The sequence below is a fragment of the Mustela lutreola genome, chromosome 1 (assembly GCF_030435805.1).
Source record: "Mustela lutreola isolate mMusLut2 chromosome 1, mMusLut2.pri, whole genome shotgun sequence".
Lineage (NCBI taxonomy): Eukaryota > Metazoa > Chordata > Mammalia > Carnivora > Mustelidae > Mustela > Mustela lutreola.
In genome coordinates this window covers 3,368,045-3,390,353 of record NC_081290.1, presented here as the reverse complement: position 1 = coordinate 3,390,353, position 22,309 = coordinate 3,368,045, and the positions used below count along the sequence as shown (strand labels likewise).

General features: G+C 37.8%; 1 long non-coding RNA gene across 1 annotated transcript in view; it reads left to right on the top strand.

The window, feature by feature from the left end:
- LOC131818910 (uncharacterized) overlaps positions 1–22,309 on the top strand; it is a 77,716-nt gene that overhangs the window by 23,538 nt on the left and 31,869 nt on the right. Inside the window, exon 3 of the long non-coding RNA XR_009348969.1 lies at positions 13,450–13,587. This is a non-coding gene — a long non-coding RNA (uncharacterized LOC131818910). The remainder of the gene's footprint in view (positions 1–13,449; positions 13,588–22,309) is intronic.

Below are 22,309 nucleotides of genomic sequence, written 5' to 3'. Positions count from 1 at the left end.
TATGGTTTGTCTCCCTCCCAATCCCATCTTGTTTCATTGATTCTTCTCCTACCCATTTAAGCCCCCATGTTGCATCACCACTTCCTCATATCAGGGAGATCATATGATAGTTGTCTTTCTCTGCTTGACTTATTTCGCTAAGCATGATACGCTCTAGTTCCATCCATGTTGTCGCAAATGGCAAGATTTCATTTCTTTTGATGGCTGCATAGTATTCCATTGTGTATATATACCACATCTTCTTGATCCATTCATCTGTTGATGGACATCTAGGTTCTTTCCATAGTTTGGCTATTGTGGACATTGCTGCTATAAACATTCGGGTGCATGTGCCCCAAATCGGCAAAGAAGAAGTCAAATTATGTTTAGTTTCTTAAAGACCATCCATGCTGCTTTTCTTGATGGCTGCCCCGGTTTACATTCCCACCAACCACACACCAGTGTGTCCTTTCCTCCTGATCTTCACCAGCATTTGTTCTCTCTTCTCTTTCGGGTAAGAGTTGATCTAACAGCTGTGAGGTGACACTACAGTCTTCACCTCCACCTTCTCCTCACAGTTCTACAGGTTTAGGTCTTACCTCTAAGTCCGTAATAGAGTTTGAGCTAACTGTGGGTGGTATAAAATACGGGCCCCGTTTCCTTCTTTTGGCTGAGAATATCCAATTTTCTCAGTACCACATGTTGAAGAGACCATCCTTTCCCCACTGAAAATTCTTGGTTCCCTTATGAATATTAGTTGACTGGATGTGCAAAGGCTTATTTCTAGGCTATCTTGTTCAGCCTGCTTCTTTGTCTGTGCCAGTACCATATGGTTTTGATTACTGTAACTTTGTAATGTAGCTTGTAGCTAAAAAGTGTAATGCATCCACCTTTGTTCTTTCTCAAGATTGCTTTGGCTGATTGGGGTCTTTTATAGTTCTATATGAATTTTATGAATATTTTTTCTATTTCTGTGAAAAATTCCATTGGAATTTTCACAGGGGTTGCATTGAATGTGCACATGGTTTTGGGTAATATGGACATTTTAGCATATTACTTCTTCTGATCCATAAATATAAAACATCTTTCCATTTGTTTGTGTCTTATTCAATTTCTCTCATCAATGTCTTATGGTTTTTGGTGTATTAGATCTTTTACTTCCTTAGTTTAATTTATTCCTAAGTATTTGATTGCATTTAATGCTATTGGGAGACTTTTTGCTAAATCTGGAAACTTTTTAAAAGGGGAAACAGCAAGGGAAAAATAAGTGAAGAAGGTTTCGCTAAGTAACATATACGCATAAGGGACATTTTCAGGAACACATTATGAGGGGAAAATCCTTAATCATATCTACTACAGGCTACTTGATCTCTTTATTTCAGACAAAAAGAAGGCTTGCAGAAGATACAGTATTTTATCCTATATAAATGATTTTTTATCAATTTTTTTAAAAGTTTCTTTTAGGTTAGGGAGTCTCTGAAAATCTAATAGAAGCTACAAACTCTCTCTCCAGAAAAAGCTTATACACATGGCTAAATCCCTCTCCCAAAGCCAACAGAGACCATAAAGAAAACCCATGTTTCAAACCATTCAAAAGGAGACAGCATGGCTTACTGCATAATGTGCCTTGAAGTCAGAAAAACATGTCTCAAATAGTGATAGACTAGTAATTGTGAACACCTGAGTCTTGGGGTGGGAGAGCCAATTCCATGGTATAAACAGTCCCACTGTGGTTGACTTCTAGCCACCTGCATAGTATGGCATCACTGAATACAGAGTTGGGAAGACATACATAGTAGCACACAATCGTATAGAATTCCATTCATATACATATAGGAACTATAAATGTAAAAGAACTCAAGTACATAGATAATAGTAAAATATAATGAAATATTTAGAGCATGGTGAGTTCTAAGTATTTATTACCTTGTATTTAATATAGCTTATATAATTTTAAGCTTATATAATTTAATTTTTATTAATGGCCTTGTTTAACAATAACTTGCAAATTTCCTGAAATTTCACAAAAACCTCTCCCTGGTTCAGCACAGCACTGACCTGGTTCCATGTGGAGTCTATAAGTAAGTCTTATGGTTGTCATAAAAACTGAAGATAGGTAATATATGTGCAAGGCATAGAATTTTTTGAATAAAGCAAGTAATTATAAATGAAAGTATTATTTCTATTGCTATTAATGGCAACTTTACACAGAAGGGCTACTCTTCTAATTCTAGTCAGTGAACAAGAGAATTAATATTTTTCTGTAATTTTCTGTGTTACTGTTTCATAAACAGGGACTGGGGGATGCACTCTGTTCCTTCCAGTTTAAGTGACGTTGAGTGAAAAGTACAGTCACATACTTGCTACATAATAAGTGAGTCCAACAATATCACATTATAAATGGAACTTGATTATTTCAATAAAATATTCATCGTAAGTGGTATTACATTGGGTTAAACTTCCCATGAAATGGTATATAATTTTTTTCCAAAATATACTAATGGTTCACTTGGTCACTGAAGTTTTTTAATTTATTTTCTTTTATCCACACTATCTGCCAATTTTAGGTGCTTAGAGAATAACTCAATTCAAGTTTAAATGCTCTCACTAAAACAATAAATCCTTGCTTTTTGAAAAATGCATTTAAAAATATATTTTCTTGTCTCATTTCCTTTTCCCTTTTAAATGTGATATTAAAAGTAGTACTGCAGCTGTTTCTACAAGCCACTTAACCACTGAGACAAAGAAGGGAACACCAGGGAATGTATTTTTTTTTAAGTTCCGTAAATTGCCCCTTTGTTTCTAGGATATGTCGATAGACTGCAGATACTGTGTGTTTCTCTATATCACTTTCCTACAGCAGGATAAAACTGCCGGGACCCCTTCTAGAAGGTCATCATTTATGGAATAACCACAAATGTGATCAATCAAGTCATTCCAATGGAGCAATAGCCAGTATGACCTCAACAGACTTTGGCTTTTGGAGCCAGATCGCTTTAGTGACAGACATAGCCCTGGTGGGCCGGCAGCATCCTTCACTGCTCACTCTGCCATCTGCCACTGTGGAAACTTCATCATTAAAGGCAGAGTTGTTGCTGGACGAATTTGCAAATGGTTTTGAGAGCATTATTATTGCACAGAATGTTACCATCTGTAAGTAGGCAAATCTGAATTACAATGTATGTCTACCTAACTTTATTTCTCTATGTATATCTTAATAGAAAGTTCATGCATTAGTCTCAAAATTGGAACATCTCAAAAAGGAATATTTCCTTTGTAATACGAAATTATGGCCTTGCAAAAGACCTTGAGAGCTTAACTTCTGACTTTTAAATACATCTGCATTTAAACTATCACAGATCAAAAAATATCTATATTACTTTACCTGTCCCTCACAAACTATTTTTTTAATTTATTATTTATTTATTTTCAGCATAACAGTATTCATTGTTTTTGCACCACACCCAGTGCTCCATGCAATCCGTGCCCTCTATAATACCCACCACCTGGTTCCCCCAACCTCTCACCCCCCGCCCCTTTAAACTCCTCAGATTGTTTTCCTGAGTCCATAGTCTCTCATGGTTCACCTCCCCTTCCAATTTACCCCAACCCCCTTCTCCTCTCTAACTCCCCAAGTCCTCCATGATATTTGTTATGCTCCACAAATAAGTGAAACCATATGATACTTGACTCTCTCTGCTTGACTTATTTCACTCATCATAATCTCTTCCAGTCCCGTCCATGTTGCTACAAAAGTTGGGTATTCGTCCTTTCTGATGGAGGCATCATACTCCATAGTGTATATGGACCACATCTTCCTTATCCATTCGTCCATTGAAGGGCATCTTGGTTCTTTCCACAGTTTGGCAACCGTGGCCATTGCTGCTGTGAACATTCATCTTATAACAAAACCAAATAGCTTAGCTTAAAAATTTATGTTTGGGGAGAAGATTCAGAGTGGGAGAGCCCTAGGTATATCTGGTCCCACAAATACAACTACATGATACTCACAGCAGTGCAAATTACCCAGAAAATGACCCACAGACTGGCAGAACAACTCCACAGTTAAATGTAGAGAAGAGGCCACAATGAAGAAGGTAGGAAGGGCCAAGAGGCAGGAAGTAGATTCACAGGGCTGTCCGTGGGAGGGAGGGACTCTGTGGACACAAAGAGGGGAGAGAAACAACCCTCAAAATGGAGATCCTGCATGGGGTGACAAATCCCTATAACATTTGGCTTTGCAAAACAGAGGGGCCCAATTTCATGAGTTCTTACAACCCATGGGACTTCAATCCTGGAATTTTAAAAAGTCGGTAAGGTTGGCTCTGGGAGAGTCAGGAGAACCAGAAGAAACTGATTCCTCACCTTCAAAGAGACAGCACATCTAACAACCCACAGAGATACAGCATAGAAGCAACAGTTTGAAAGGTGCTAGCTCATATAGGAGGGAGAGTTATTTGCTAATCTCAAATCAAGTCCCAGTGGGACAGAAATCATTGGGAAACTGCTCCAGGAACAAAGAAACTAACAGGCACCATTTCCTTCCCCACCCCCAGCGTAAACACATGGCTATGTAGGGGACATGTTATCTAACTTGCTAGCAAGGCTTCCTGTCCCCCCTGCACTGTGCTCACACCAATCTACTCCTCTGGACAGCCCACTGCAGTCCTGGCACTGTAGGGTCTCTCTCACACAGGACCCAGGGCACACAAAGCTTGCTAGCACCACTTCCCACACCCACACTGCACCCCAATGCTGTGCTTCAGTGGATCTTCCCTCTCCAATACTCTCTGGGAGCTCATTCATGGCTGTGCCAGATGCCTGGCAGTATGCGAGCAGCCACTGCAGTGGCCAGTGCCACTCCAAAGTGACTTCTGCTTCAGAAAGAAGGAAAGATAACCACACACATGAGGTCTGACTGCAGACCCCACACACCAAAGAAAGCTTCTTAGGGGACAATAGAAGGAAAATGCCTGGCAGTGTGGTGCTGCTACATCTCTGGCAAACACCTGGTCTGACCCAACTCAAGCCTAAGGAGTCCCCAGACTGGCCCACTAACACCACAGGAACCAATCACTGCCCACAACAGGCAAAGAACCATTGTAGATGACTGGACTAAAGGAAAAATTGGCTCAGCCACAACAGTAGGGCACATGCAACACACATAGGAGACACTCCCGAAATGCCAGTTTCCAGTGAAGAGAGGATGCACATATCAGGGCACTAAAGGAACTCTTCTTCATAAGGCCACTAGGTTCCAGTGCAGGAGACATGGCTGTCTCTTCTAACACAAAGAAACAGACACAGACAGTTAGACAAAATGAAGAGACAGAGGAAAGTGTACCAAGTGAAAGAACAAGACAAAACCATAATAAGAGACCTAAGGAAAACAGATATAATTAATATCCCTGATAGAAAATTTAGAGTAATGATCAGAAAGATACTCTCTGGACATGAGAAAAGAGTGGAGGAAATTGGTGAGACCCTTAACAATGAGATAAAAAAGAACCAATCAGAGATGAAGACACAATGAATGAAATTAAAAATACACTAGATAGTAAAAATAGTAGGCCAGAAAAAAACAGAAGAATGAATCAGTCACCTAGAGGGCAGAGTAATGGATAGTAATCAAGCTGAGCAAGTGAGAAAAAAAATATTATACAAAAAAATAGACTCAGGGAAATCAGTGACACCATTAAGCATCATAGCATTCACACTGTAAGCATTCCACAAGGCGAAGGGAAAGAAAAGGGAGCAGAGAATTTATCTGAAGAAAAAATAGCTGAAATTTTCCTGAATCTGGGGAAAGAAACAGAAATCCAGGGGCAGGAGAAACAGAGATTTCCCAGGTAAATAAACCCAAGGAGGACCACACGAAATTAAAGAGCAATTAAAATGGCAAAAAGTAATGATAAAGACAGAATTTTAAAAGCAACAAGAGAAAAGATAGCAGTTACATACAAGGGAAACTCCATAATGCTATCAGCTGATTTTTCAGCAGAACAGAGCAACATGTTATTTTCAAAGTGCTAAAAGGAAAAAATTCAGCCAAGAATATTTTATCCAGCAATGCTATCATTCAGAATAGAAGGAGACATAAAGAGTTTCTCAGACACACTTGATCTTAGCCAACAGGCTGAGAAGCGATGGGAGAGTTTCTCAGACAAACAAAAGTTAAATGAATTTATGACCACTAAATGAGCCCTACAGGAAATGTTAAAAGGGACTCAGAATGGAAAGATCATAAATAAGACTTAAGAAAGTAGGAAGCCCAAAAGCAGTAAAAATAAGTATATCTGTAAAAATCAGTCAATGGAATCAGAAAATAAAAGGATGTAAAATATGACAACACTTACCTAAAATGTGGGGAGAAAACGAGTAACGAATGGATTCAAATTTAAGAGACCATCAACTTAATATAGACTGCTACATGCAGAAGATGTTATATACAGACCTAATCGTAACCACAAATCTAAAGCCAGTAACAGATATGAAGAAAAAAGAGAAAGGAATCCAAGTATATCATGAAAGAAAGACAACTAACAACGAGAGAAGAGAACAAGAAAAGAAGGGAATGGATAAAAACAATGAAAATGACCATAAAATGAATAACAAAATGCCAATAAATGCATATGTAGAAATAATTCCTTTGAGTGTAAACTGACTAAACACTTCAATCAAAAGACATAGCATAACAGAATGGATACCATAGATGTTTTTTAAGTTATTTATTTTATTTAGGTCTGGTGATGGATGAAAAATGTTGAAGTTTATCTTAATTGACTTGAGATACTATAACCAAATACCATACACTGGGTGGTTTCAACAACAGATACTTATTTCTCACAGGTCTGCAGCCTAGGAAGTCTAAAATAAGGTGCTGGTCAATTTGGTTCTGTTGAGATCCCTCTCCTGGCTTGCAGTGGATGCCTACTTGCTATGCCCTTAGATGGTGGGGAGAGAGTGACCTCTGGTCTCTTTTCCTTCTGTTATGAGGATACTAATCCCATCATGAGGACCCTACCTTCATGACCTCCAGAGAATCTAATTACCTCCCAATGGCCCCCCCTCCCAGTGCCATCACATCAAGGGTTAGGACTTCAATATATGAACTTAGGGGGACATCAACATTAAGTCAATAGCAAGACATTAGGTGGTCTAGAGGTAGTAGGTGTTCTAATAAAATGACCTCAGAAAAGGAGGAAGTATTTGCAAACATTCTAGTTTTAACACCAAAATACTCCCTATAGCATGTCTTTAATTATTCCATGAGTCAAATCAGGATGCCCAAAATTGTACCGGCACTGGAGAATAAAAAGTAAGGAAATGCAGTACCTCTTGGTCTAGTCTTCTTTAAAATTAGGTTGAAAATATTATGCAGACACTGAAAGGAATGAGGAAGTTTTGTATATACTGACCTGAAATGACTGGATATATTAAATTTTTAAAAAATCAAAAGGCAAAAGGGTTTTTAAAAGTAAATTATATTTTGTATAAGTGATAGTGAAACATAAATATAGATATATATTTGTAGAAAGAAACTTAGGAAGGATAAATCGATGTTATAAAAATGGTTATTTAAATGGGAAAAAGTATAGCATAAAGAAGGTAGTTAACTTGGAGTTCTCTAAATAAGTCTTCTTATGTAATTCTCACCTTTGGAACATAGGTAATTTTCATACTCCAAAAATAAATTACTTTGAAATGGAAAAATATATCTAGGGGTACCTGGGTGGCTTAGTCGTTAAGTGTCTGCCTTCCACTCAGGTCATGATCTCAGGGTCCTGGGATCAAGCCCCACACTAGGCTCCCTTCCAGGAGCCTGCTTCTCCCTCTCCCACTCTTCCTGCTTGTGTTCTCTTTCTTGCTGTGTCTCTTTCTGTAAAATAAATAAATAAAATCTTTTAAAAAAAGAGAAAAATAAATCTAATCTTAAAACACTGAGTCAAACTGAAATGAATGAGCCAATTATATATCAAGTTGGCCAAAAAAATACACAAAGAAAATACTTATTGTAGTTGACTTTTATACCCAGTATTTTTACTGTAAATCTTTGATGCAATGTATTAAAAACTGAACTTCAAAAAAGTCTTACATTTCATTCGTTAATCTAATTATTAGAAACACTATTGATACCATTAATTTTAGTGTGTGTGTGTGTGTTTGTATGTATGTGTGTTAGGATAAAGCAAAAAAAACAATTTATGAAATTCCACATATAACTGTTAAAAAAAACTGTTAAAAATAACTGTTAAAAATAAGATAAATAACATGATTATATTTTTCTTCCATTCATTTATTAAAATTTTAACTTTCATTTATTTTATTATTTTTTTAATATTTAAATTCATTTTTTTAATGAAACTATATAATTTGGCTTAAAGATTTAAATTCAGCTTTAATGTGAAAACATTTAGGGTTTTACCATTGTGAACTCTTTGGCACCTGCCTGCTTGCTAAGGAGAGAGTCCCAGCTGCGACTGCCACGCCTCCTATCTAAACACTGCCCTGTTGTTTTGGACTCCTGAATGAGGGTTTGGGCTTCATCATGTCTGCCGTGGCTGGGGCTGCATCAGCTCCAGTGCACAGGCCTGACTTGACAAGACCAGAGTTCTAGCTCCTCTAATTTTGTGTACTCAGATGATATGTGGCATACTAGAGTGTGGAATTCGGTGTACTTAGGCTCCCTGAGTAATTCCAGGAAACACATGTGAAGTGTAGGACCATCAACAACTCTTGAGACAAATTTGACCAGTGCGCCGGAGTCAGGAAGGAGCCTGAAAATAAATTCTTCTCACTTCCTTTGCCCCCACTGAGGACTATTTTAAGGCTGATTGGAAGGTTTCTTACGTGACTAGGCTTCTTCCTCTGTCTCAATTCCCTTTAACCTCACTCCACATGTCCTGTGTTTGGGTTTGCATCTTCCAGTAAATAAACCCTTAATAGGTAATCTGCCTCCAGTTCCGTTTCGTAGACAATCGGGGCTAAGAAAGCAATTTCATTAACGTGTTAGCACACACACACACAAAATGATTGTAAAGGGGGCAAAGAGAGGGAGGTACGAAAATAAAGAAGTAAATAAAAATCATGTAATTCAATTTGAATTGGAAATATCTGCATGAATTAACAAAAATAACAGCTACCACCACCTCTTTTCCTGGTTTTGACCACTGGAAAGCAGTAATAGTAGCAATGAGCTTATCTATTATCTGGATTGTGATCTGTATTTATTTATTTCCATAAAAGTATCAGAATAATGGCTGTGTCTAAATTTAAGCCAAGTTATATAAGATGAACCTAAAATCTGGGGGAGGCCAAAATGCAAGCTATCAAAGAAAATGGATTTCCTCAAGCGCCTGGGTGGCTCAGTGGGTTAAGCCGCTGCCTTCGGCTCAGGTCATGATCTCAGGGTCCTGGGATCGAGTCCCGCATCGGACTCTCTGCTCAGCAGGGAGCCTGCTTCCCTCTCTCTCTCCCTCTGCCTGCCTCTCCATCTACTTGTGATTTCTCTCTGTCAAATAAATAAATAAAATCTTTAAAAAAGAAAATGGATTTCCTCAAAAGACCTCAGTAGCCAAAATGGAGAGGATCTCAACAATCAAAGATAGTAAAATTTAAGCATCAAAAAGAATACTGAATACAATTTATTAGGAAAAAATTTGTTACGTAGAAGTCCATAAGTTCATAATGTAAAAGAGAGAACCAACAAAACTCAATTCATTAACTAGCTTATTCAAAAGCAAAAAACTAAAAATAAAAATTTGACCTGCTTTTCCTTCATGAAATGAAATTGAAGCTAACTAAATAGTGCTGGTTAATAATGGAAAGTCCTTTGAGAAGAATTCTTACTGGCAGATATTGATGGAATAATAGAATTGGAAAATAATGATTTTGTCACCTTTATTAAATAATATTTATTTTGAATCTTAACAGGAAGTGAATATTTACTCACTTCTCTAAGAAAAGACCTTTCAATAAGAATGAAAAAATGTATAAATAGATTAAAAGAATTTTGATTTATAATCTGGAGATTAGAAATTCTTTTGATGCCAAGCTATATTTGTGAGAATATTTGTTATATAAAGTATTGTTCACTTAAATTTTAAAATACTTTACTTATTTATTTGAGAAAGGAGGTGGCACAGAGGGAGAGGAGCAAGCAGAATCCTCACAGAGGACGGAATCTAATGCAGGGCTGGATCTCAAGACCCTGAGTTCATGACCTGAGCCCAAATCAAGAGTTGAGTGCTCAACTGACTGAGCCACACAGGCTCTTAAAGTGTTTTTCCTAGCAGTTTGATTTTATTCACAAGATTTGTGATAATTTAGTTGCTGATTATGACCTCACTGATCAAGCTCTCAACAGAGTAGTATAAAAGAGAAATGTAGAATCTTTTAGCATGTAGAACATTGCTACAATACTTTCTCCTTAAACAATATTTATTATTATTATTATTATCATTGTTATTATTTTAATGCTTCATGAATTTGCATGTTATTTTTGTGCAGGGGCTAAAATTCTCTGTAGTGTTGCAACTTTATGCACTGTCAAAGTGAGCACAGAAGACATTATTTTAAAATAAATAGTGCTTCTGGTCGATTAAATTAAAATTTAGAGTAAAAAGTTAATGGATCAGATAAGTGTTTAATGTTTCAGAAGTAACTGGAGGTGATCTGAACGATCTATTCCAAATAAGAGATCAGGTAGATAATATTTTAATGACTTGAACTCAGCAGCAGAGAGTGGGCATAATTATCTAAATTTGAGAGGTATTCCAAAAATGGGGGTTTAGTTTGGAAAAGAGGAAATATTAAACAGAAAGTCACAATATAATCCCAAGGGAAGAGCTGTGGTGAATGCTTGCCTAGCTTTTTCATAAAAGTCGAGATACAGATTGCATGGTGTTGAGCGGTGACTAAGAGATGAGGAAAAGTGTTTCGAAAGCTCCACTTTTGCATCAGCATGGACGGGACTGGAAGAGATGATGCTGAGTGAAATAAGTCAAGCAGAGAGAGTCAATTATCATATGGTTTCACTCACTTGTGGAACATAAGGAATAACATGGAGGACATTGGAAGAGGAAGGGAAAATCGAAGGGGCGAAATTGGAGGGGGAGACGAACCATGAGAAACGGTGGACTCGGAGAAACACACTGAGGGTTTTAGAAGACAGGAGGGTGGGGGATGGGTGAGCCTGGTGGTGGGTATTAAGGGCGGCATGGATTGCGTGGAGCACGGGGTGTTATGAAAACAAACAATGAATCCTGGAACACGACATCAAAAACTTACGATGTACTGTACGGTGACTAATATAACATAATTTAAGAAAAGAAAAGACAGCTTCACATCATGATATAATATCATGACATTTAAGACGTTTAAAAGTCTAAACATCTCCCCATCTCCCCGTAAGTCAGAGCATTACGGTCCCTGCTAAAGCTCCCTTTACTCTCCAATAAACCTGTCTCTGACCCCCAGTGCACTCCTCCAACGTCTCGTGAGTCAGTAGTAGAAACACATTCTGAAGTTTCCCACCTTGTGTTTTTATCTGTACCATTTCCCCCTGTGTGACATAACCCTTCTCTCACACCTCTGCTGCTTGGTGAAATCACTCTGGTTCTACAAGGCTCAGCACAAATGTTGTATGCTTCACCTCCCAGGAAAGATCAATTACTTTTTTTCTATGTCTCTATAAAATTTAGTTCATAATCTAATTATAACCCTCATAACATAATTATTTTCAACTACAGGTTTCAGTCTATTCCACTAGAATATAAGTGTTTACATGCTTAACTTTGTTGCATAAATGAAAGTTTCCTTATGTAAACTGCTATGTGTTATTTAACATTAATTAAGACATATTTACCTACTCTTGTCATTCACTGTGCTAAGCTGCTAGTGATGCAACAGTAAGTCAGAGTGTTACGGTCCCTGCTAAATCTAACACCTACGAAAGGACACAGAGATTCAAAGAGACTAATAAAACGTAGTGTCATAAGCTTGATAAGCATAAGGATGATGGTGATGATTATGTTAGCTAATAGTTACTGAGTATTTTTATGAGCCGAGCGTGAATCAAGCATGCTACATGTATTATCAAATCCAACCCTCACAATGTCTCAGTGACAGAGGAAGCACAGGAGAACACTTAAGTAAGACTTTGAGAGTCCGTGAAAGCTTCCCTAACAGAGGGATTTCTCTGTTGAGACCTGAAAGAATGATTGGAGATTAGGAGGTAAGAGAGAAGAAGAGTGAGGGGCCCCTGGGTGGCTCAGTGGGTTAAGCCTCTGCCTTCAGCTCAGGTCATGATCCCAGGGTCCTGAGATCGAGCCCCGCATTGGGCTCTCTGCTCAGCGTGGAGCCTGCTTCCTCCTCTCTCTCTGCCTGCCTCTCTGCCTACTTGAGCTCTCCCTCTCTGTCAAATAAATAAATAAAATCTTTAAAAAGAGAGAAAGAGAGAAAGAGAAGGGTGTGTGTGTGTGTGTGTGTGTGTCTGTATTCCAGTGAGTTGCAGACAGGAAAATTATTTCTAACAGAAAGCAAAAACCAAAGTTTAATCAATATATATATTTAGTGGATATTGGGCTTTTTACCTCCAAAGTCAGACCATATCACAGAGCTTAATTCCTTTGGAAACAGTCGCAAAAAGCTAAAAACTGGACCAAATCCGTTGTCCTAATTTTTCAGAGAGAAGCCCTGAATACTGGTTCAAGGAAATGAGTTCCCAGTTCCATACAGAGTCATTGGCAGGAGTCGGGCTCCCGGGCCAGTCTATTTCCAGGACACCCTGCTGGGGCCTCTATGGACTGTCACGTGGTTTCCATTTCAGCCAACCAGCCATAAATGTATGCAGACAAAAACACGTTTTATGATTCCCAACCACCACATTCCAGCTCACGTTCTTCTCTTGATTATTATTTCATAAGAAAACTATAAATTATGGAATATAACAGTACATATCTGTACTTAATCTCTAAACAGATGTGGTCTAGAAATGATTCCTCTCAATCTTCCCTTCAACACATCAGGTCCATCCTGAAAATGCATCGTGACTTGTTATCTCGTAGGCTGTATTTCCATCTTAATCAGGTCTCTGATGGACGGTCTTAGTTGACTCCTATTTTGAAGCGGCTTATGTCAGTGGTAAGAGCATGGCCTTTGAGGCTGACAGACTGGTGTCCCGATTCTGGGTCTGCCACTTACCAGCTACGGGACCTTGGGACAGGCATATAATATAATATAATATAATATAATATAATATAATATAATACAGACATGTTATAGTCTGTATTAGTGCCTTGCCTCATGGTGTCCTTGTGGGCACTGAGACAGCACGCATGTAAGATACAGTCATGCTGCCTGATACATGGTTCATTGTGAGAACGTTCAACTTGTGAGACATTTTTTACATCAAATCATAAAATCACAGCTAAAATAATAGCTGCTTTAACTATTCTGCTTTACCGATAGGACCTACAGACTGATAATGTTCTTACCTGCCAAAATGAAATACTCCTTTAGCTTCTGCCCCTGCACTGCAAAGTTTGGAAGAGCAAGAACCGGGAATTTCCTTTAGACTCTGGCATCTACTAATATGATCATCACACAGTGAGTACTCACATGTATTGACTGAATTACTTACTTATTTGGTGTCTGAGCCAAACTAGAACTCAGACATCTAATTACATATATAAGTATATGTTTCTTTTACTACACCAAAAATTAAGAAAAAATAAAAATTTATGATTCTTCATTTTGTAGAGCATATTCTGGGAGAAATTTGGTCTTAGAAATTTCAAGTTATTCTATGATGTTCCAATATGATGCTTCTTATTCCGCTTGACCCCAATGGTACAGATTCACATGAATATTAACAGCAGGGAAGTGAGCTAGGACTTCAGCTGAGCCGTTAGGAAGTGAGGCAGTGCTTAGCATGAGTGCCCTGCTGGGTAGTGGATATACGGCATGGCTCAGGCACTGTGTTTATGCATTTTAAATTGCTTTCTTTACAACTCCAGTCCAGAGGAAATATTATCTCTGAGCCAAACTGGATCAGGGCATTCCAACCCACTGAAGTAGAATAGAGAAATCTCAAATAGGCATCATACCCCTTGAACTTGGCTACAGCTACTTTTGTAGAAATAAATCCCACAAATGAGCCCCTTCAACATACCATCCTTACCCAAACCATAACCTTATAAAGAGACTATGAACAAATGCCATTTCCAAACCCACTTAAGTCACTTCAACTGTGGAGTTCCTGGCCCTAATTTTAGTAGCAGCATTAACAGCTGATGGAAATAATGCTGTGGCTTGCAGATGTAAAATACCGTAGAAACCTGAACAGTTTCTCTTAATGGGATGACTTCAGATTCTCCTAATAAGTGAATGCATGCTTTCTGGATTCACCTACTTTTTTACAGAACAGCCGTTACTGTATGCCAAACAGAGTGAGCAGTGGTTTCCCTTCCTCCTATTACTCTTTTCTCTTGAGTCAATGACAAAATACACATGGAACACATTACCCCTGTCTGCCCATTGTGGTTAGATGTACAAAATTATCCTTTATCTTAACATTCATGAAGCAATTGGCTCTAAAAATAGTGGTGACATGGGGCACCTTGTGGCTCAGTTGGTTGAGCAGCTGACTCTTGATTTCAGCTCAGGTCATGATCTCAGGGTCTTGGGACGAAGCCCTGCATCTGCCTCCAAGCTCAGTGGAGAATCTGCTTGAGGCTTCTCACTCTCCTGCTGTCCTTCCCCTGCTCAGTCTCTCTCTCTATCCTTAAAACAAACAAATAAATCTTAAAGAAAAAGAAAAGAAAAGAGTAGCAGTGATGTGATGGTTTTCAGACAGTAAATTGTGCTAACTGCTTGAGAATACCCAAAATTTAGGAGTTGGCAGATTCCATTCTTAAGTAGAAGAGGTGCATTGTGATGTTTGGGCACTGGTTAAACATTCAGTCATCCTCTGCCCTGTCTGTGGGAAATATGCTAATAGCTTATTGTTACTGCTTGTGAACTTCCTGGGCAGTTGAAACCCAGAATTTCATCACCCTGATGCCAGTGGGTCTCACTGCATTTGATGGATGCAAATAACCGTGGCCTTAGTATTTTGATTGATCTGGAGGGAATTAACAAGGTATTTTTGTCAAAAGAGAATCATAGAGAAGCAAATCTTACTCCAAGAGTTCGTTCAGTTTACCCTTACTAATGCCTGATGTCTTTGATCTAGAAATGTCTACTGAGTTTTCATATTCTGTATTAACAGTACGTATTTTAGGTTGGTCATCATCCAACAAATTAAAGTGAGCCTTTAAAAATAGTGTGTCTCCATATATCTAATTTTTCAGCAAACAAAACCAAAAACTACATAAAAATATCAAACCTTTAACTTTCTGGAAAAGTTAAAAGTCCTTGATACTAGGAAAACTTATATTTTTAGGGAAAAGACAGCCAAAGGTCTGGTTTGGCATAGGGAATAAAATTGCAAGTTAAGAAATGGAAACAGATTTTTTTTTTTCCAGCTATAAAAGAAAGAAAGAAAAAATATAATCTGTGGCATGTGGTAAAGTCTCCCTGTTGTGAGGATCATGAAGCTTATGAGGTTTGTGACTCAGTGGAAAGCTCACAAAGGGACAAGAAATCATTTAGTTTTACTGGGTGAGTCTCATGGATATGTTTAAATGTATACAGTGATAAAATACTTTTAAAATATTTATATTAAACTTGGAATGTTTGACACAATTGAAATTTGAAAGTTTTATGTGGGTTCCTAGTAACAGCAAAGATTTTCCTCTCCTGGTCTGATTTGTGCCCATATTTCAATTTTCTTTTTCTTTCTTTCTTTTTTTTTTTTTTAATTTATTTGACAGACAGAGATCACAAGCAAGCAGAGAGGCAGGCAGAGAGAGAGAGAGAGGAGGAAGCAGGCTCCCTGCTGAGCAGAAAGCCCAATGCAGGGCTTGATCCCAGGAACCTGAGATCATGACCTGAGCCAAAAGCAGAGGCTTTAACCCACTGAGCCACCCAGGCGCCCCCAATTTTATTTTTCTTTCTGGAGGGTTGGGTTACCAGATTTTGGGAGGGGAAAAAAAATGAGATTGTGCACAAAATTTCCCTAAATAAATACAAGGTGTGGCCTTTGTTGTTGTCTCTGTCAGCTGGTGAACTTCTTGGCCACATAATAATCATGTTCATACTCTCATTTTATGACAATTTTATGGAACCATTGTGTGCCAGGTACTTGCCCTTTATAGATATAGATACTCTTTCTCAATCAGACAACTGAGGTGAATAAATATGTACAAGTTGCAATAACGCTGGAAATCTACTCTGGCAGCCCATCTCATGTTTGGACTGCTTTTAGGTTGGTCTTCATTTGGGGATAATGTACTGAGCCAGGACACAGGCATAAACATTAACCCTGGCACTGCAACCTTGCTGGCTTGTACTGTGCTAGAATTTATGAGGTCTCTTCATAGAATTAGGACTCCAGTAGTGATTTAAACCAAATTAATCACACTGGCCATATTGGTTCAGTTCAACTCTGGGATGTCTTAATTTGGTCAGAGATGCCTTAACCAGCAGTTAAAATAAACACAAAAATATTTATTGTTCTTTCACTGATAGGCAAAACTAGTAAGTATAATGTAATTGAACTGTTGAATTATTCGGTTTTTAACAACCCTTCAATATTTAAAATACGTCTTGTGGTAAGGATGCCAGGGTCTATTTAAAAATAAAAACAGACTTTCCCCCATTTATGATTGTTCGACTTACAATTTTTGAATTTATAATGGTGTGAAAGCAATAAGCATTTAGTAGAAGTTGTACTGAAGATTTGGAGTTTCAATCTTTTCTTGGGCGAACAAGATGCAGCTCAATGCTCTTGTGATGTCGGTGGCAGCGGCCGCCGTCCCAGTCAGCCACAGTCTCCAGAGGCCGATGAACTGAGGTGCTGTCCAACACTCTGTGCCCTCACAACCATTCTGTCTTTTCACCTTCGGTACAGTAGCGAATAAGTTACATACATATTCCACACTTTATTCTACAGCAAGCTTTGTGTGACGTCATTTTGGCCAACTGTAGGCTAATGTAAATGTTCTGAGCACATTTGAAGTAGGCTCTGCTAAGCTATGCTGTTCAGAGGGTTAAATATATTAAATGAATTTTTGACTTATGTTATTTTCAACTTACGATAAGTTCATCTGACCATAACCTCGTTGTAAATCAAGGAGGATCTGTAGGTAATGTAAAGCAGCTTGTATTTATATAATTATTGATATTTATTGATATTGATATTGATTTTTATTGTATTTTTAAAGTATTAATTCCTTTTCAATAAATATATTTCAAGTTACTTCATCTAAAAATAAACCCCACCAATAGCAATAATTCTGGAAGCCAAATTTCCCTTCTTCTTTTTCTCGTAACACTCAGCATAGAGATTATTCATAGAGGGAAAGAAGACCATAGTGCTGTTGGGTTAAAACTAATGCAGATTTTAGTTTCTGGATCTGTCAGCTTTGCCACAAAAATGTTGTATAGCAAACATCTCTAAAACACGGCGGCTTAAAACAACAATTATTTCTATTTACCTATAAGTTCTTTCCTGAGCTCATCTCAATGTTATAGGACCTTACCAAATGCAGTTAGTAACAATCACCATATTTTCAACTTTTGCCTCAAAACTTTTTTCTTCCAATGCTGGAAATTCAATAGGTATTTCTTTTCTCTTTTTGAGGTTCTCATAGGTGATAGGTTTAACACATGCTGTCTCTATGTAATATTTTCCCAGGCTTTTCTCAAAGTTCCTTTGTTCTCCACCAGCCAATCCCAAAACTGACACACATATTTCAAATATTTGTTAAGGCAGCACCTCACTCTTGAGTACAAATTTCTGCATTAGTTAATAGTGCCACAAAATGCTACTTAGAAAATCACTTCACAATCCAGTGGTTTAGGAGTACCAATCATTTATTCTCTTTTGTATGTTAATAGAATGCCTAGGGCTTGCTTGACTAGGCTGGGCTCAGCTGGTCTTGGCTGTGAGCTAGGGGATGGGTCTGAATCTCCTTTAGTCTCCACTGACGAGTGGGCTCAGGTCTCTTCCAAGTGTGATAATTCTGGGGTCAAGGCTATAGTAGTAATAGTTATCCAGGGGAAACGTTCCTTTTTCTTTCTTTCTTTCTTTCTTTCTTTTTTTTTTTTTTTGTTTTTTTTTGTTTAAGATTTTATTTATTTACTTGACAGAGAGAGACACAGCAAGAGAAGGAACACAAGCAGGAGGAGTGGGAGAGGGAGAAGCAGGCTTCTTATGGAACAGGGAGCCTGATGTGGGGCTCAATCCCAGGACCCTGGAATCATGACCTCAGCCAAAGGCAGATGCTTAACAACTGATCCACGTAGGGACCCTGGAGAAGCTATTCTCATGGTAACCACAGAACTGTAGGATGTGTGGCCAAGCACCAGCACATTTCAGGCCTCTGCTCTATCCCATCTGCTAATATTTTTTTGACCAAAGCAAGTCACATGGCAGAGGTTTAGGGAAGTACACTTTGTTTCAAAGTGTAGGTGTAATTAAGAGTAGAGGGAATTAAACAATTTTCACCAATAATTCAATCTACCATAGATTTCTCTGTTGAATATCACTGAAATAAACAAGTAATAATTATCCTAACAAAGCCCATGAACAGTAATACCTGAGCTATTTTTCAGTTCCACATTCATCATTCTTACCATATTTTCTAAGATACCAGGTAAACAGTAGTAACATTAAACCAACTTAATAATCTTATAATCAACCTGATCATATACTTAAAAAGATTACTAAAACATGAAGCAATCATTTGTGCATTTTATAAAGCTTAACAATTTTCTTAGGAATGAATGAAATAACAAAGAAAATCATCAGATATTTCTTTTTTAAATTAATTTATTTAATTATTTATTTTCTTTTTTCAGTGTTCCAAAATTCATTGTTTATGCACCACACCCAGTGCTCCATGCAATACATGCCCTCCATAATACCCACCACCTTCCACCTACTACCCATCCTCCTACCCCCTTCCCCTCCAAAACCCTCAGATTCTTTTTCAGAGTCCACAGTCTCTCATGATTCATCTCCCCCTCTGATCTATCTCAATTCACTTTTCCTTTCCTTCTCCTAACGTCCTCCATGTTATTCCCTATGCTCCACAAGTAACTGAAACCATATGGTAATTGACTCCCTCTGCTTGACTTACTTCACTCAGCGTAAACTCCTCCAGGCCCATCCATGTTCATACAAAAGTTGGGTATTCAGCCTTTCTGATGGCTACCTAATATTCCATTGTATGTGTGGACCACGTCTTTATCCATTCATCTGTTAAAGGGCATCTTGGCTCTTTCCACAGTTTGACAATTGTGGCCATTGCTGCTATGAACATTGGGGTACATATGACTTTCTAAGTTGTTTTGAAAGATTCTCTTCAATACAATACCATTAGGAAATAATTTTTGTTAATTCCTTCTCTTAAAAACACCTGACAGGCTTATATTAATGGTAAGCTCCCTGTCTGAAATCTAACTCTTTATCTTGTCATAACTGGTTTATATTTCATTTGGTCCTTAATGGTGAAATGGCAGGGAGAGTAGAAAGAGGCCAATAGTCCCAGGTCACATTGTCCTGAGAGGATTAAGTTTCTTAGTCCAAATCCATGCTTTAGTCATTGTTCAAGGGATTTTAAGGATGGGCATAGGTAAGACAATGGAAAGCTTTGGGCAGAGTTTAACTCTAGCAATTAAAGGCAAATTTATTCCTAAATGCAGATGAAGTTTGTCCATATTAGAGCTGCCAGTCACAGAGATACAGAGTCATTTTCCAGTAACCCTGAGAGAGGAGACTTATTTGGCTCTATTTGCCAGGTTTAGAGAACAGGAACAGTTTCAGATCTCATTTATTGACATGGGAGAAAGCTCTAAGAGTCTGCCATCTTGGTAAGGATTGGCTTTAAAAAAGTCCTATGTATTATTTAAGAATTTTTCTGACATTTCTCCCCTGGTTCCTGAGAGGTCACCTACAAATCTCTGGAATTCCGAGTGATAAAAGTGTGTTTGTTATTTACGGTGAGCCCCTAAATAGTTTTGGGTAATGAGATAAACTCAAGATGGAGGCTGGCCACAACCAGAAAGACCAATCATGTAATTAGAGGGTTGTGGCTTGAGTCACATGATAACCACCAAAGCTCCAGGAAGGAGAGAGAGACTGAAGACTGAGCTCAATCACATAGCCAATGATTCAATCAATCATATTCACTTAATGGAATCCCAACAAAACTCTGGACACCAACACCTGAGAGAGCCTCCCTGTTGGCAATATTCTGTGCATATTGTTATACACTGACATGCTAGGGGACTGATACATCCTGGTTCCACAAGAAGATGACACTGGAAGCTTTATGTTGGAACCCTCTCAGGCTTCCCACTATATACCTCTTCTTTTGGCTAGTTATGATTTGTATCTTTTTTGTTCTTGCTATAATAAAACTGTTATAAATATAGTGCCTTCCTGAGTTCTGCGAGTTATTACAGAGCAAAGCTAAAGGGGTAATGGAAACTTCAAATGTGAGTCAGTTCAGGAATGAGGTACCCAGAGCTGATAGTCTAACTTCAGGGGGTCAGCATGAGAAGTACTGAGAGTGGTCGGAACAGAACCTGCAATTGCAGCAGTTGCCTCCATAGAGAGAATGGGCTGAGATGGCCAAAGCAGGTTGGGATTTGTATTTGCAGATGACTAAAAAGTCCTCTTATCTCTCTGAGGTAACAAGAATTTCATTTGACTTTCTAAGCACATATTATTTGTATGTATGTATGTAGTCAAGATTTCCTATTAAATCATATTCAAAGCAAATGTTCAAAGTATTAAATAATTGTTTGTTAATAAATATTACAAGTATAATAATTATTTTAATGTTCATATCTTTCAAGTGTTTGAGAAAAATGTTTACCAATTGTATATTATTAGTATTATATTATTATTATATATTATATATACTAATAATGTATATTATTAGTATACATTATTTACCTGGTCCTTTTATTTGTTTGTTTGGGGTTTTCTGTCCATCTGCATCATTCTGTGCTCTGTTCTGTGCCATGGTGGATAGATGTCTGGAAACTATAATTCCCAGCCACCCTTTTCAGCTGGCTACCTTTATGTTTTGGCAGTGGGAGGTAGGGGAAAGTGACAAAGTGAAAGGGAAAAGGTATTTTTCTTTTTTTCTCTTTTAGACATTAGCTCTGGCAGTGGCAGAAATAACAGCAAAGATACAAGTTCTTCTATGGCAGTATGGACTCCAGATTTCCACTCAGGTTCTTGATGTAGAGTTGTTGGAGGCAAGAGGTACTTCAGATGTCACTATGGAACAGTGTTCTTGGGCTCTGAATCCATTGCTATAGCTACAGGCTTTGGGATTTTGCAATGTTAGTAGTAGTAGAACCTCCTGGTTTCTTTCATCTGGCCCCAGGGACAGCAGTTACAGCAACCTCAGTGGCACAGTGATCATGGGATCTGGCTGATTTTCCTTCCTCTATCCTAGGAGCAATAGCACCTTTGTATAGTTTCTAAGATCAGAGTTATGTCACCCTTTTGCTCTTACAACATTCCAACACTTTTGTATCCAATTCCTGGTTACATTTTTCTGTTTGTAATATTAATATTTTCCTGACCAGATACAGACTGATAAAGAGGGTAAGTAATATATTCATGAAAAATTCATCAAATGGAATTTTTACAAATTACAAAATACTTTATGTAAATAGGAAAACTCTTTAGAAGAAAAAAAAAAACCTTCTGAAAGTGATATACCCAATTTGAATTCAAGTACCTATTACATAAATCTTCTGCTACATAAAATTTTATCTTATGTTCCACTTTTTTTTTCATTTTAAAGCTATTTGCATTGCAATTTTATTCCCAATTTATTCTACTCTCATATTGTTTGCAAATCATTTTAATAATTTTAAAGAAAAGTATATTGTGATAATGTAAATATGCTATTGTCAAATTTAATAACTAACACAATCAGCCTGAATGACAATGCAATTGGCTTATTTTATCTACTTAAGTTTAGAGTTCCAATCTATAGCATAAATGCTGAATAGAGCTTGGGCCAGAAAGACTAAAAATCAATTTTCCTAAACAATGATATACAATTAAAAAAAAAAAAAAAAAAGAAGAGAGGGCATTGAACAAGTTGGCAGAGGAGTAGAAGACCTTAATTTCATCTTATCCCAGGAATTCAGCCAGATAGTTATCAAACCATTCTGAACACCTATGAAGGAGATC